At 46.4% G+C, this 16,636-nt stretch overlaps 1 long non-coding RNA gene across 1 annotated transcript; it reads right to left on the reverse strand.

Moving 5' to 3' along the window:
- Nucleotides 1–11,775: 11,775 nt before the first annotated feature.
- On the reverse strand, nt 11,776–12,998 carry LOC149353734 (uncharacterized). Its single transcript, XR_016289597.1, has 2 exons — nt 12,539–12,998; nt 11,776–11,919 (listed from the first exon to the last, which is right to left on the reverse strand). It is a non-coding gene; the product is annotated as an uncharacterized LOC149353734 (long non-coding RNA).
- Between the last annotated feature and the right edge of the window lie 3,638 nt (nt 12,999–16,636).

The following is a 16,636-nucleotide window of genomic DNA, read 5'->3' on the forward strand; positions in this document are numbered from 1 at the left end:
AAGACTCCATATTGTTCTCGAATACATCGGAACGGCGGGACTCATTTTGAACTCAAAGAAGTGCCATTTTGGGGACCGGCAAACTCTAGTTCTTGGCTTCCTCGTCAACCAGGATGGTATCAGGCCGGATCCGCAGAAGGTCGCTGCAGTACGAGATTTCGAGCCTCCACGCACCCTGAAAAGCCTTCGGAGCTTCCTTGGACTCTCTTCATATTTTCGTCGCTTCATTGCTGGCTTTGCACAGATTGCCCACCCCCTCACTTCTCTTCTGCATAAGGATTTGCAGTTTGTGTGGACCCCCGAGTGCGACTCCTACTTTCATCAACTGAAATCTTCTCTCACGTCAGCACCCCTCCTGCGGCACTTCGACCCTTCTGCTCGGACGGAGATCCACACTGACGCCAGTGGCGTCGGTCTTGGGGCGGTGCTTGTCCAGCTGCACGGTGGGTCTGGTACGTTATTGCCTATGCCAGCCGCAAGTTAACAAAATGTGAGCGCAACTACACTGTCACCGAATTGGAGTGCCTCGCCGTTGGGTTCGCTGTGCACAAGTTCCGACCCTATCTGTATGGACGCCACTTCACCATTGTTACGGACCATCATTCTCTCTGCTGGCTCATCGACTTCGCGATCCATCTGGGCGTCTGGCGTGCTGGGCATTGCGCCTACAAGAATATAACTTTGCTGTTTGCTACAAAACTGGGCGCCGTCATAGTGATGCAGACTGCTTGTCACGTCACCCGTTGCCAACCTCAGCCAATGATGAAGACGGTTTCGAAGAGTGTTTAGCCTCGTGCGAGCGGACGTTCCCCAGTATGGCGACCTTTAGCCGAGAGCAACATAGGGGCCTTTCACTGCAACCCCTTATAGAAGCAGCAGAAGGAGGAGTAGATTCAACCCCATTTATTATCAAACATGGTATCTTGTTCAAGAACTACTGTGTCAATGGTGCTGCCCTGCTTTTGGTCGTCCCGAAAAGGCTCTGGTCGCAAGTCTTGCACGCTATGCACGATGACATCACATCTGGTCATCCAGGCTTCTCTCGCACCCTCCATCAAATTCGGCAGCGTTTTTATTGGCCGCAAGTTTATAAGACCACCAAGCAGTACGTTGCGACGTGAACAATGCCAACGCCTTAAGGCACGAACCACCACGATGGCCGGTCCTTTGCAGCCCGTCAAACCACCCACTTCCCCTTTTGAAAAGATTGGAATTGACCTGCTTGGTCCTTTCCCAAAGTTTTTAGAGGGACGCCGTTGGGTGATTGTCTGCGTGGACTATCTTGCCCGATACACCGAAACCGCTGCTCTCGCTACCACCAAGGCTGATGATGTTTCGTCATTTCTTCTCCACTCTGTTATTCTTCGCCACGGCACACCCCGTGTTATAATAAGTGATCGTGGACGGCAATTTACTGCTGATGTCGTGGAAGAAATGCTCCGGCTCTGTGGATCAGACTACCGGCACTCTACACCGTACTACCCGCAGATCAATGGTCTTACCGAACGCACCAACCGCACCCTGACAACTATGTTGTCCCTGTACGTTTCGTCTGACCATCGCAACTGGGACGCCGTGTTGCCATATGTGACGTACGCTTATAACACGGCAAATCATGAGGTCACCGGGTATTCTCCCTTCTATTTGCTATATGCCCGAACTCCCCGCGTTTTCCTCGATACCATCTTCCCGTTTTCCCTCAACGACAACGCGTCCGTTGCCCAGATACTCTGCTGTGCCGAAGAAGCCCGTCGTATAGCCCGTTACGCCGCGTAGCGGCTTACTCAGGACTTGGAGGAAGAAGAGGGAGGTGCATGCAGACTGATCTGGGCTCTGAGCTGTTTGCGGCCAGCCGTGTTCCGTCCAGCCTTCACCTGTATAAAACCCATTTCATCTGCTACAATATAGTACATGTAACAAAAATAAAATTGTGATTTCTAAATCTAGTTCTATGCTCCTTCCTAAAACAAAAATCGCATCTGGCATGAAAACAGCCATGCATCTTGTTGGCTTAAGTTGTTACATATATGGGCATGTGACGAGCAGGGGTAGACTTATGGATCACTGTTGTGGGGGTGGTTTGGTGGATGTTGGGGAATCCCATTTGAACCATGTGTTTTTTGGACCTCTTTTTTTTCTAAAATTTGGGTTCAGCATGGTTTTCCTCTGTAAAATGTCTTGCTTGGGAAAGTGTTGCCTCCCCACCCCTGTATAGACCCGTCCCTGGGGCCAAGTTTGTGTCAGCAGAGGCAATTTTGGCAATTCTGTGTGTCGACAGCAGCCTTCAGCCCAGATCACTTCTACTTGCTAACAAGTGTGAACTGCAAAGATGATCTTCCAGCTTATTCTTGCTCTTGTTTAGTGAGGGATAAGAAAGACACTGAAAACAAGAGAGAGCGTTCAATTTTCCCAAGCATGCACATGACAGTCTTAAAAACATGCCTCTCATCGTGTGCTGAAATGTCTAGAATAATAAAGTGACCTGGGGAGTCGCACTTCTATTGGAATGTTTGGTAGAATGCCCTTTATGCTAAGAGAATAAGAGTAGGCTGTTGTGCATTTGCAGATATTCTCAATTAAGCTATCAAAACCAGGTAACCAGCATTCCTCAAGAAGGCATAGCATCTTGCTTGCTATCATTGATGAGGCAGAAGCATCGAGGGTGAAAAACTGGGCGGAATTCGAATTGAGGACAATGCAGTGAAATATGGAAAGTAAAATAAATGGGCATATGATTTTATGTCTGGGACCTTCAGGGCTTTCAGATTAGTCTATCTGATATTTTTCGGGTTTGCTGAGATATCACTAGCATTTGCTGCCCATGATGTAGTTCTAGAGGTCACGATGTCGGCGAATGAAATAATTCAAGCTACTAATAGTGGTCTGGGCTGTCTGTTTCTGTGTGGAGGAAGCCACTTTTTTGAAGAAGCATCTACATAGACACACTAGATGCGACTTGCCGTGGCAGCAGAGTAATTAATTTCCTTCAGCGATTTCGTGGCCACTTTCCACCCGTTGTACATTTTGGTGCCACAAAACATGGTGGTATGAAAGCCATAAGACATGCCGGTAATATTTATAACAAATATGCAGCAGCATAATTTGCAGGACCCTAGAATGCTCCATGTAGAATTTCGTGACCCAACATTATTAAGTCAACAAGTCGCTGCAAAAATTCTCAACTGAAATCCGCCAATCTCAGTTTAGGGTTGCGTAGATATTATTGCGACAGCATTAAGGGCCCCGTGTAGCAGAAAAGTCATTGTCATCGTCGGCGTCTGCCATGAGCGCAAAATCCCAGAAGCATTATTAAAGGGGTGGAGACACCAAATTTGGGGTTGGCGCATTATTTGTTTCAAACGTTTCTTATTGCTCTAGGAAGCATGATACACACTCGAAGATTCATATATTCACAGTGAATAATTTAATATCGCATTTTTAGTTGAACGATTTTCAGTTTTGGTTTCAGAATGCCGAGTTAGACAGTGAGGTCACTTTCTAGGATGCTCAACTACTTTGCCTGGTGACGTGGGCCCACAAAGTTGTGGGCCTCGCGCAGGTTCGCCTGAGGATGCGAAGCACTTTGCAAAATTTCAGTAAGCATGACTAATTCGGCAATACGTTCACAAGAACTAACCGAGCGAGTGGCGGTTCGCAGCAAATGAAGCTCACTGGTGCATCAGCTCTGCTCACCTGGGTCGTCACTCGTGCCTCAACTGCGGCTGTGCCCCGCTCATAATACGTCACTGTATTTTGGTCTGACATCACTAAAACTTTGGTTACTACAGACAGTTTACAGAGAGCAGTTTGCTCTTTCCACGACAGATGGCACCACTAGGAGGTCCGCCACATCTGGCCTTCAAAGCCGGCGTCAGCAGCATCACCGCGCATTGCGAAACGCTGTTGTGTGCAGCTTGTGTACGAACGTCAAGTGACTCTTAAACAACCCAGCTGTGATAAGGAAGTCATGCGTATTGTTGAATTAATTTAGCTGTTTGTTGAATTAATATCTAGATCTAATATCCCTGTGGTGTAGAGTCGGAAAAATAGACGCGCTTGTTACATAAACGAAACCGCAAAACAATTGCCGCCGTTTTTGGAGGAGCTGTCTTGCGAGTTCATGCCGCTTCCAAGCAGAACAGAATGTTAATGTGTTGTTCCACGAAAAAATAAACATATCACAAATGCCGCCCCAGTTTACTTCAACGCCAGCAGTACCTGCGGGAATCGCAGAATGAGCATACCTATGCCTGTAACCTTTCTTGCCATCGACAAACACTGATCCAAAACATCGAATGATCGGTGCTTTAGACCTTTGCAATAAGTGCTTCCTCGGCGTCAGTGCTCACTAAACTGTCGTGCATACTTAACGCTAGCACGGTGTGAAGCAGCAACTGAGCGTTTGCAAAAGTCCTCAAAGGAGGCGCTTCAACATAAAATTCTGTCACCCAGTGCAAAGCTCTACAGAAGTGCGCTAATGCACAGGACAGCGGTGAAACTTATCCTTACAGGACTTCGAATATTCCAGCTTATTCCGGCTGCTTACATCTGCGGGTGCTGAACTCCAAGCAGTTTTCAGTTTTACTTAGCAAGAGAGCACGGTCAAACGTCGCTGAGCTTCTGATGTGGTCCTTGAAAAAGATCCATACTCTTCCTTTAGAAGCCGGAATGTTAACGGAGGATAAAGTAAATATCTGGACAATTGGCCAGCGATCACATGCACGCGGATGTTCGGCTGTAAGACGCGTGCACAGTGCTGAGCAGCGAACGTTCTTGATAACTGTGAACACATATTCCTCCATTCAGCAAAAATATAGAGCTCTCAAAAGCACGCTTTCAGGCATTTACCCGCTTTTAATCTGCAGTTCGACAACAAGTTATGCGGTCCACAAATATCGTTACGTGGTGCATTGAGTAAATAAATACGAACGCGCAGGTAGCTGACTGCGGTATGTTGACACATTCGAGCCGATGCCTGAAGCCTGTCTGAAGGAGACGAGTAAATCTGCTGGTTGAAGCAAACATTTTCCATCACCAACACATTCTATGCACACTCACAAGAAATTTTTGTGGCATCCGGCAGCTCGTTATGCACAACGAGAGCCGGAGAAGTGTCTTGCAGCCGGGCACCAGCGCACCGGCAGCCGTCGAAACGAGAAGGCCCGAAGGCCAGCGATGGTGGAATGGTCATGTGACCAAATATGGCGGCGCCCATGCTCCCGATGTCAACATTGATTGCGCTAGCAATGGGTCTAGATGGTGAGAGCGAGCATTTAGGTAATCTTTGGAACCAAATTAAAATATATTTTAAATGTTTGTTGCGTCCAGCACCTGGCTGTGAGTGTCCTTGCATACTTAGGAATCCCATAGCATGCTTTTTATAACCTCAAAATTTGGTGTCTTCACCCCTTTAAATAAAAGCGAGTAGGAACTTGGTCGAGTTGGGGAAATCGAACCAGGGCCCCTTAGCACCTAAACATAATCTTACACCGTGGTCATGATATATATGTATATTAATCTGTGAACTGTAGGTAGAACTTGCCTTTATGTGTTTCTTTTCTACTTATGTTAGCCTAGCATAAAAAAATCAGTGGAGAGTGATCTACATTTATCAAATAAGGGCACTAATGGCAGCGCACACATGCATACACACTTATGCACACATAATCAAAAAGACTTAAAATTGCAGAGAGAGTAAATTGTTCTATGTTTTATGCTGATGACATCATTCACTTTCATTCCATTTATTCACGCTGTTAGGCCTGATCGTGGGCAATTACAGGAGTGGGATGTCCAAACATGGAATGAAAAGGAACAAAAAGCAACACCGAAATAAAATAAACATTGAAACCAGCACTGAATTTCATATACATTTCGTTTGCCTCTGATACAAAATAAAACACTGGTGTATATCAAGTAGAAGGCTACACACTGTGCAGCTTGCCTAAAGATTCAGTAGTGAATGAGATGCAGCTATGGAGTTTGGTAGCATGTTTGATTACTTAAAGGGACCATGAAAAGAATTAAAAGCCGCTTGTAAATGTTAGAAGTGATGCTCAGAAGCATTGACACCAAGTATGAGTCTTCGGAACTCAGCCGGCAATTTATTATGAATTTTTAAAAACCGTGTTTTTCAAAATTCGCGGGCCGCTTGGTGTCTTCGTAGGGAGCAATTCTAGCTGCATTCGATTCAGCCGTGGTTCTCTGCACCGCCGGAACCGGTTCACGGTGCGCTGCACCAAAGCACTCGATTCACAGCGCCCCCTGCACCACCGTCCGCGATTGATTTTGGTGCAGTCGTGGTGCCGCTTCGGTGCAAAGAACCGCGGCACCGTCAGAGACGGAGGTGCAGGATAGTGGTGCACGTGTTTGACGGCGTAAGCAGACGACGCGCGCAGCCGACGTTTTGTTTGTTAACATCAATGGCCAACTAAAGGAAGTTTTTCCCGTTTCTCGCGACAGCCTAAACAGCCTCTTGAATTCGAAGCTGAAATACCTAGCTACTACGCTTTCGTAGTAGTTGGGGATTCTGTTGCGGTCTGTCCGAACTGTGTTGCTGCAAAAGAAAGCACCACGTCTGCTTCCTCATCTTCGCTGTCTGACGACTCAGAAAATTCCATAAAAGTGGATTCGGCGATGTCGTAGTCCATGACTCCACGAGGCACGAAAAACAGACGCGACGCACCGCAACACAACACACCACGACGGACGAGAACCGGATAGCAGACGACAAGGCCTGTGCGTGCACGCGCTCGATTGAAAATCTCCGCACCAGTGATTTGTGACGCTGCTGACGCGCTGCACCTGCACCAAGAAACTGGAATTGCACCGCGCCGGCACCGACGGAACTTTTTCAGAATTAGTGCAGAGAACCAGTCCTCAATCGAACAGACCTTCTGAAACCAAAACCGGGAAGATAGACGTCACTAGTCCCATGACGTCGGCAGGCCACCACACGCTGTCATTCGCTAGAGCCGCGGCAGCTTCGACGTCACGGGCACACTTCCGGTAGCGGTGAAAATCGTCTGCTCGAGCTGCCGCGCGACCCCCTGGGGCAAGCGCGAGCGAGGGCATTGCCTTCGCGCATATGGTTTTAATTTACCTCTGCCGCCTCTTTCTGTCGCGAGTTCGGGAGCCACTAGCAGTGCCTTTTTCGACCGCCCAAGATGAATACGCCGTGCTGTGTCGTCGGCTGCAAACCCAGTGACTGGCGAGGTGTTGAACTCAGGCATGTTACTCCTAGAGACGTGCGTGAGCGAGCAGCCTGGATGGAGCGCATCGGACTGCCAGCGTCGCACGCACGCCGAAGACTCCGCGTTTGCGGTCGACACTTCGCACCTGACGCTTACTACTATAATCCAGCGCTCGTTCGATAGTCAGGCATGCATGTCAAGCACCTGAAGCTTCGACCGAAGTCGCTGCCGACACTGTTTCTTCCCGCCGGGAAGGTGAGTTTCCAGCTTACAGCGATCGGTATGGACGTTTACACGATATGATCTGCGATGGAAGACAATTTTATCTACGAGAACTTAAAAAAAGGTGCCGCATTTACTTAGGGCACAGGACGAATTCGAAGCGTTAGCTGTCGCGGAGGGCCTTGGCCTGACGGCTACGTACTGCTGCTGTTCACATTCGGCTGCTGCTTCGACATGCAGACTCGGTCCCGACCTTCTTTGACTCTCCCGTCCGTTTTACGACCGTAATACCGTATGTTCCTTGTGTTCTAAGTCAGGCGGCGCGATTTTGCGATCCCGCAGCCGGGTGTCCAACATCATTCGAGAGCTAGGCTCAGTATATGCACGGTGTTTCACACCAAGACTTGGCAGCATCGGTGTGACGGCCGAACCAGCGCACAAAAAAATAAAACATTGTGTGAGCCGGGAACGGGTCCGGGTCCATTCTGCCAACTAGCAAAGAAACCCGACGCGCGCCGCAATCCAAGAAAGCGCCGAGACCGGAGAGACGCTGCCGACGCACGCTGCTCCTCGCGAGTGCGACAACCGGAAGTTGTAAACCTAACGTCAGCGAATGACGTTTTCATGGGCGGAGCCCAATCCCGGAGCTGTTTTCTTTATTTTTTTATGGTGCCCCGCGCGTACGAGTTGAGGGGGGAGAGGAGGAGGGTGATTTTTAATCGCCTATAACTTCGTTGTTATTGATGCTAGCTCAAAAATTCTTGCGCTGGAGTGACGAGTGATGGATTGCCTATCTTTACATAATCTCAATAAATTTGTTTCATAGTGCCTTTAATGGTTCTCGGAAAAAAAAAACTAAATTTAAAGCAATCATTCCAGACAGTCGGCATTGGGATGTACAAACTGTGACGATTGCGTAATTCTTCTCCTGTTTTAATTTAGAAGTAATTTGACTGATTGATTCTTACCCTGGGGTTAGCAGTTAGGAAAAGAATCTTGAGCCTGTCACATTTAGTTCTGAAATCAAGCATTTGCAGATCAGCATGTTTGCACAAGTAATTGGTGAATCAAAATGCCACCACCTATAAGATATAAACCTTGGTTTGAGATGCTGTATTAGTCTCAGAGCAAAGTTTGTTTCTCAATATCATTTGGTGCAGTGATTTCTAATATGCTTCTTCTAGCATTAAACATGTGGTCAATGGCAAAAGGCATTTTTATTTCACTTAGAAATGAGGAGTTATTTTCAGTCCAATTAATGCTAAAAGTGCCTCATGTGTGGTACTTAAATTAAATAAGAACTTCACAACCGTAGATATTGTATCTGATATCTGTATGAAATTGGAGCCCTAAGCAACATGTCATACAAAAGGTTTGCCATGGTATCAGTATATACTGTTTAAGAAATTGAGAAGTGAATTCCCCCTCAGTAAAAGGGTGTTGTGCATCATATATGTTGTTCCATTTAGTTCTAAAAAATTGTCTTTTCATTGATTGAGCAATGGCATATATATAAAGCATATCTGAGGCTATTTCTTATCCTTCAGGTGTTAAGGCAGTATGCGTCAATAATTGTTGATTGCAACTATATGCAGCTAGCTGACACCAGACAGTCTTTCCAAAGGGTTCAGTTTCTTTCAGTTTTGAATAATATGACAACTTTTGAGTGCCACAGTTTACTTATTTTCCTGTCATCTAAAAGTGAACTTTCAGTACAGGATTGGGCAAATTTTATTCATAATGTAAGACTTTTTAGAACTTCATTGGTTTGTAGTGTCTGAGTGAATGGAAATGTTTTTGGGCATACTGGATACTTTTAATTTTTAAATGACATGGCCATCTAGCTAACCAAACCAAATGACTATAGCCAACTGAACTCAAACATTGGTGTACTTGTATTGCACCTAAATGCTTAGACAGGAGGTTTAAGTTGCCCAATAAAAAAAATACATTCAAAATTCTAAATGGAACCAATTGACTTTTCTCCTAAGGCTGCTGAGAAACAGTGTGCCTCGTGACAAAGTTTTTGTAGTGGAACTGAAGTTTTTAGAATGGCACGTATGTGCGTGCACAGAAATCAAGACAAACAAGCAGGCATGTAACACGCACGTGAACACTGTAATCTGTTGGATGGAATGCTAGCAGGAGCCAAAAATCTGTGCTGTATGACATTTTTATTGCCTTCATCCTTGACATGCTTAATTGGTCTAAATGTGATGAGGTGTCAACGTGAACATGAGTACAATATTACCGCAATGTATACTTTTTCACCCACTTATATACCTGTCATGGCATCCTCTCCTGGAGCCAGTGCCACTTTAATATCCATTGGCCAAAGCCATTTTATTTAATTATATGTCTCTTGGTGGTGGTGGAAATGATTAAAATAATCCAACACATTAACTCTGCTCTGTTTCTGTAGATATGCAAAGCATACAGAGCTTGATCAAGGAAACCACTATAGCTTGAAATTGGACTTTCGCACCATGCTCGCCCTTATAGAGTCTACATAAACCTCAGGTGCACCTTTATATTCCTGGAATTACGAAGAAAGCTGATATATCACTGGCTGCTCTCAAACGGCTAGATCACATACGTTGGAACATTTGCATTCTAACCATAGTCATCGTATCGATGTCTATGCACAGATCGCCCAGTTATCTGATCAAGTTCCCTTGGGTCTGTGGCGATCCCAGCTAGGTACAGTATGTCTTTTTCAGTACGTCTTTGTACGTCTAGATCTGAAGCATATTTGACAGTCCAAAGCTTGGGAGGGTTGAGGACTTTACTTCCTTTATGAGAATAGCGTCCCTGAGAATTCAAGAGGAGCTGCACTGCAGGGCTCAGAAGCAGACCCCTTGGGCTGTATACTTTTCACAAAGACTGTACATATCTTGAGGAAGGTGAAGACGACCTACCTCACTTCCTCAATTGGTGTGAAACAGCTGCCCTTCAGGCTGCAGTTCAGTCATCATGCCAAGAACCTCTCACAAATGATCAGTTTTCACTGATTCTAAAGCAGCCTTTCAAGGCCTGCAAGCTGCTCCACGCTGTGGTTCGCACGAACAACTGGTTGCAGTGATTCGCGAGGAGTATCGTGCGCCATATCAAAAGGTCATGATGTCATTTTTCAATGGCTGCCAGGACGCTGCGGTATCAAAGGAAGCCACCATGCGAACAAGGCTGCCCAATCTGCACACAATGACAGACTTCAAAGTATGACGCACTGTGTGAACTAGGATTGGCGCATAAGCTCACGCTTTCTGCATGGAACACTGGCCAGTTTTTCAGCCGTCGCCTCAGAGCATTGGACCCTGGACTGCACTTTTATTTTCTTCATAATGTACTGCGTCGTGAAGCAGCATTGCTGAGCCGTCTATAGCTTGGTGTTGCATTTACAAAGCAATACACATTCTGGATTGGAATGACCGACAGCCCTATTTGTGAAACATGTAGTTGCGAGGAAACAACAGTGCATCTCCTGTGTGAGTACTCTGCTTTGGCGAAAGACATACACTGCGTTGTGCGCTGAACTGCCCATTGATCATCGCCCTTTAACAGAGGATAAGATCCTGGGACCATGGACAGAGCAGTCGACTGCCATCAAGGCATACAAGGCACTGTTTTGCTTCCTTAGAGCGACTGGCTTAAGGCAGCTTAATTAACAATACTTAATTAAAGGGCCCCTGCCCACCCCATGGTCGCAAACACTCTCTACCTCACTTTGAGCGAGCCTCCTCTCCTTCCATTCCCTCCTCGAAATTTTTCTCTCCCGCTCCTCGTCGAGTAGGCTCGGCAAGGCAAAATCACCCCTTCCTTCTCCGATGTAAGCCGGAGGCGTGGTGTCTGTGGAGTGCGTCACAGGGCTGCATCATGGCCCCGCCTTCAATAGAATTCTTTTCTTGGTTTTTGCTGCTGGGTCTGTTCGAGGGGAGGGGGGGGGGCGCTGCGGGCGCGCACACTGAACGATCGAGAGGCGCGATCGGCTCGACCACCAAGACTTGTTAGCGAGCGCATCCTTTCATACATCTGTTTGTCATTCCCAGTTAGCGAGCCACCTTTTCATTTTTTTTTAGGCCTCCCCACCGCTTCACGAGCGGAGGGGCGGAAGTCGCCCAAGCAACCACCGATATCTTTCGGACGGCCGACAGAGGTCTATTTCGGATGTTCTGTACATCCGCTGAACATCCGCAAACAGCCGGTAGACGTCCATCGGCCGTCCGAAAGGTGGCCAAAGGTATACGGTTCGCCCGCCGACGGACGTCCAGTTGAGTACGTCCATTGGCGGATCTTTCTCGAATATTCGCATATATGGTGCATGCGTGCTTTTTTCCGCACAATGCAATAAAACCAAAAACAATTTGATGCATAGCACGCATATTTTATTGTGGTTGATGATACATCAGCAGAGCAATGGGTTACATTCGGAAAATTTCTTAAATGTGACTCTTCAAATGTGGCAAGCTTGGGACACACATCCGTAATCTTCACACCCACAGGATTTCTGAAATAAAAAAGAACGCGGCAAACATCAGTCATGTGAAACAAATGGTACAATGCAGTAGCCTAAGTAAAAACATTGGAACCAATTAATAGAAGTGTTTAATGCTGCAAGTATAACAGACAATGCACTTTAACAAACACTTCAATAAATATAAAGCAATAACAGCTCTCACTTTTCCACACCATATTTGACAATGTATCTGTTCTTTATTTATTTTCATGAGCCTTAGGGCACTAACCTGCGCAGCACTGTACGCGACTGAGCACAGAAAGCCGCAAAGCTTCCGTTGCGAACCACTGCGACCTCACGTGCTTCCTATGGTCTGCCTTTCGCGCGTTGTCATTCTTTATATAGGAACAGTGAACATAGCGATGCCTTAAAAATTAACAAGATGCGAAAACACTCCATCCCGCAACTTTGAAGAGGAGTGGGAATTAGTCGCGCGAGTTGAGGGCTCCCGCAGCTGTGTGATGTAGGCTCCCGAAAGTGCGAGAACAGCACACACTTGGGGAAGCCATCTCCTCGCGCTTACTGCTCCCACTGTCCTGTGAACGAATGTTATATGAGCATGCTGCATTGTCCTAGAAGCAAAGTTCCAAGAAGTGTACTGGATACATACCTTCGTAGGCAATCACATGTGCACTAAGCCTTCTTTACACCAAGGTCGACGCAGTACGGGATTCCGGTGTTCCAGAAGAGCTTCAGGCGCTTCCCGTATCTTTCGAATTGCTTAAGTTTCATACAACTTTCGTCCACAGACCGAACAAAGCCACATTTTATAATAACAGAGCTATAAAGATCTGCGCGACAACACTACGCGACATATCAACAACAGCGCTACGGAGCCGTACTGATGGATTGGATTGGTCTGACCGCGAACTGATATCTATGATGATGGTGATAGCAGAATGCACGGGAGTTTTGATGCTTACGAATGGTTTCAATGGCAAGTTTAGCTAGCAAAACAGTGGACATGTCGCGCAACTCCTCTAATTTGGAGAAGTTTTATAAATATAAAACTAGTCATTGAGTTCTTGCAAAATTCTGCAACACCTGCTTCTCCTCTTAGATAAATTTAGCTCGTTGGCGGCCTCCAACTGATGCAAATAAAACAGTATACATACACGAAAGACTCGAATTTTCTGTGAAATAAAAAACGTCCATACTCATGGCCTGGGAAAATACTTGACCTTATATCCTTCGGACGTCCACCTCGTCTCTCATGCGGATATACAAAAGTGGACACTGTCCGTACGTCCGGCGGATGTACGAATACGGATATCCGAAATCGGATTGTGTTCGTACGTCCGATGGACGTCCGATCTCGGCAAAGGACGTTCGGATCTAGCTCGTACGTCTGACGGATATCTGTGGTTGCTTGGGCGGTTCTGTTCGAAAAACACGGCGAAGTGCGGGCCCGGCAACCGCCCGTTTGCTTTTTTTCATGTGTGTTTGTGTTCTGTGTGTTTGTGTCTTTTCTCCGCTCCGAAGCCCATGTCGTTCATTGGAGTCAAGGCGTACGCAAGATGCATGAAGGATAAGTGGTGTCTGTGCGGAGCGGTCAAGTGGGCGAGCGAGGGAAAGGCTCTGCTGCACTACTAATTAAAACCTTGTTTTGGGGGGCTTGCATAGAAGAAAAAAAACTGAGAAGGGAGCGCGCACGCAGAGCGTCTCGTGACGTGATCACGGCTGGGGGGCGAACCAACTTCCTCAGTTTTACTATTTTTTTTACTTTTTATGGCTAGGGTTCAAGGCTGTCGCAGCACGCTCCCTCCGCAGTTTTTTTTTTTTTGTTCCTTCATGCGGGTTTGTAGGCATGAGCCAGAACAGAAGGCGCTGCGGAAAGCGCTGTGCAGACGACGCGACGCCCTGGCTACGCCCAACCTTCTCCCGTCAGTCAGAACGATGCGCCAATGAGTGCCTTTGGCTAAAGTAACCCCCATGACGTCAACGGGGTTCAGAGTAGTGGGGCGGGCCGTTTTTGCTGAAGGAAAGAACGAGCGGGCTTTGATTTGAATTTTCGCAGCTTTTCGGGGCGCGCATGGCTGTAGTATTTTGCAGAGGTTATCTTCGATGCCTCATCCATGCAGTGGGCTTGTTTTTCAAACATGTCCGGACCCTGGGCAGTGGCCCTTTAAGGGACCAATTGTGACTGTGCCCCTCGTCCCTTCTCTTTTTCTTCTCAGTGCCACTGCTCAGTGCCAATGCAGAGTAATCAACCAGAACACTTTTCTGGTTAACATCCCTGCCTCCTCTTCCTCATTATCTCTCTCTCTCAGTGTCTTTCTTTTGTGACTGGGAAGCCAACTGGGCTATTTAGCTGCAACCAATTTGGCAACCCATTGGGAGTGTCATGAAAATAACTGGAACCTCAGTAAATGTTTTGATGATCCAAATGATGGAACCAACTGGAATATCCACTGTAAGTAGGGAAGCCAGTTGAAGTACCCTGGAGTTAGAATTTCCAATTTCCACATTTATTTTTTGACAGGGTAGATATTCAGAGGGTCTGGATATATGCAGAGGGTCTGGTATCTTTCTGTGTGGTTAAACATTATATAAATATTTTGAAGCGAAAGCTTCACGGGACCTCAGGCTTTCTTCGCGGTGCTTCAGATAAAGCAAAGGAAAGGAAAGTGCATAACTGGTTCCTGGGACAGTGGACACCTTAGGCGCGCTTTTTGCTACGAAACCGATGAAGAGCGGAAGCTTCAAAAGCAAAGGACAGGCATATAACTGACCCCCTTGGGCAGTGGGCACCCTAGGCGCACTTTAAGCTACTTGGCGGTAGTGACAACATTGTGGCAGAAGCGTGGCACTGAAGCCATAGGCTGTCAGTGTTCATTCTGTTCACTGGTGTTGGTGTTGAAAACGTTTTAGACTGCGATGATTTGAGGGAAAGGAAGTGCACATAACTGGCTCCCTGGATCAGTGGACGCCTGAATCGCGCTTTGAGGTACGGGGGGTGGTGAGAGAGAGAGATGTGGCCTGCTTGTGTTAGCTCTGACAATGTTGTGACAGACATGCGGCACTGCAGGAATAGGCTGCAGCATTCATTGGGTGAGCAAATTCTCGCGATCAACCATTTGCCACCTGCCAGGGTGGCAGGGTAGGTGCACTGCCTATGCATTGTCCGGAATGCACTCAATGTTAGAGCCGGCAAGCCGCGTACAGTTGCCCGATACGCCACAGCTTTAGCTCTCTACCAGGTTCAGCAGTAGTTAAACCGCAGTTAATTTTTTTAAAATTTAAAATGGGACACGCAGTGTATTGCTACAGCACGTGTGCATCCTGACAACTGCACTATATGAATTCATAATTACGCTGACAGACTGACACAGTTAAGCAGACCTCCCTTTATCCATTGCCAAAAATGACTCAGAGTATGTATTCCATACTTGTAGGTGCACCAGAGCACAAGCAGCAGTAAAAACAATTTGCAGTCATTCAGTAAACGTGCTACAGTCAACATGCTACAGTTAACTTGCATCATTTAAGAAAAAAGATGATGGTTGATTTGAGTAATAATTAGGCCAAATACGAATTAGGAGTGCTAGCAGTTCAGTTTTCCCTTCGGTTCTGGTGTTCAGATCCAGTGCACCCAGATGGCAGTTGCTTGGATAGTGATAATGGTTTAATATGCGGAATTGGTCATTCTTTCCATTCACTGATCCCTGGGAGTGTTCTTTAGCAACACACCTTAAGGATGCTTTGTATGTAGAGAGAAACTGAGCACTGCAATATTTCTAGTGTGTGATCACAAAATTTAGTTGCCTTGCTGCACTTGTGCTCTTCTAGGGCAGGTGCTGCCAATGGTGAGGTTTCGGTTGCTTGAGTTGGGGTGCAACCAAGATTGGTTTTCCTCACCAGCCTCTTGCGATTAAATTACTGTTGCCTGACACAGTGGGCAAGTTGCTATATATATATATATATACACCGCACAACAGCTAAATGTGGGGAATGGCCACTTGTGTTAAATGGGAAGGGCCACTGTATTAAAAGTAGTCAATGTGAACCGAAGGAGGCAGAAAAAATAAGAACAAGAAAATAAAACCCTTTAGCCGCACACCTTAATCAAGCTTTGTTTACTGAGAGCAACTGAGCCATGAAAGACTTCCTTGGTCACATAAACGAACCTGCATTAGCTTTGCACTGCAATATTTCTAGTATGTAATCAAGAACCTAACAGAGCAGCTGTCTGGCGGAATCCTTTGATTGTTTGCGGGAATCAAATGTGTGAACTCACTTTCATACTTTCGCAACACAATTACATGAAGCTACATGAAAAAAAAATGGAGCAATGAATAAAGGTGAAGGAAGGCTCTTTCCCCTAGAAAGAAAAATGGTGGGCACAAGGGCACATGGTGTCGCAGCACACTTTGACACACCGTAACTGTAGCTAGAAGTGTATGGTGCAATCCACCTTCACGTCAGAAAATAGGCATCCTCTTGAATGACAAAGCTCACACTGCTGCTGGGGCTTCACATGTCTACAAGATGGTGTGTTCTGCTGTGGAGGTTCGTTTCATGAAGAGTAATAATCTGCAAATGTTTGCTGGAAATGTTGGTCTGGACCAAACTCTACCCCAAATTTAGAACACTGCAATTGCTAGTCTTTTATAACTATGCCCATTAAGACAAAAACATGTTAGATTTAAATAGACTCGGACCAGAGAAAAATCACAACACCAATAGTTACATCCAAATGCCCACTGTA

This window comes from Amblyomma mixtum, chromosome 3 (genome assembly GCF_055824585.1).
Source record: "Amblyomma mixtum isolate Tamu chromosome 3, ASM5582458v1, whole genome shotgun sequence".
Classification (NCBI taxonomy): Eukaryota; Metazoa; Arthropoda; class Arachnida; order Ixodida; family Ixodidae; genus Amblyomma; species Amblyomma mixtum.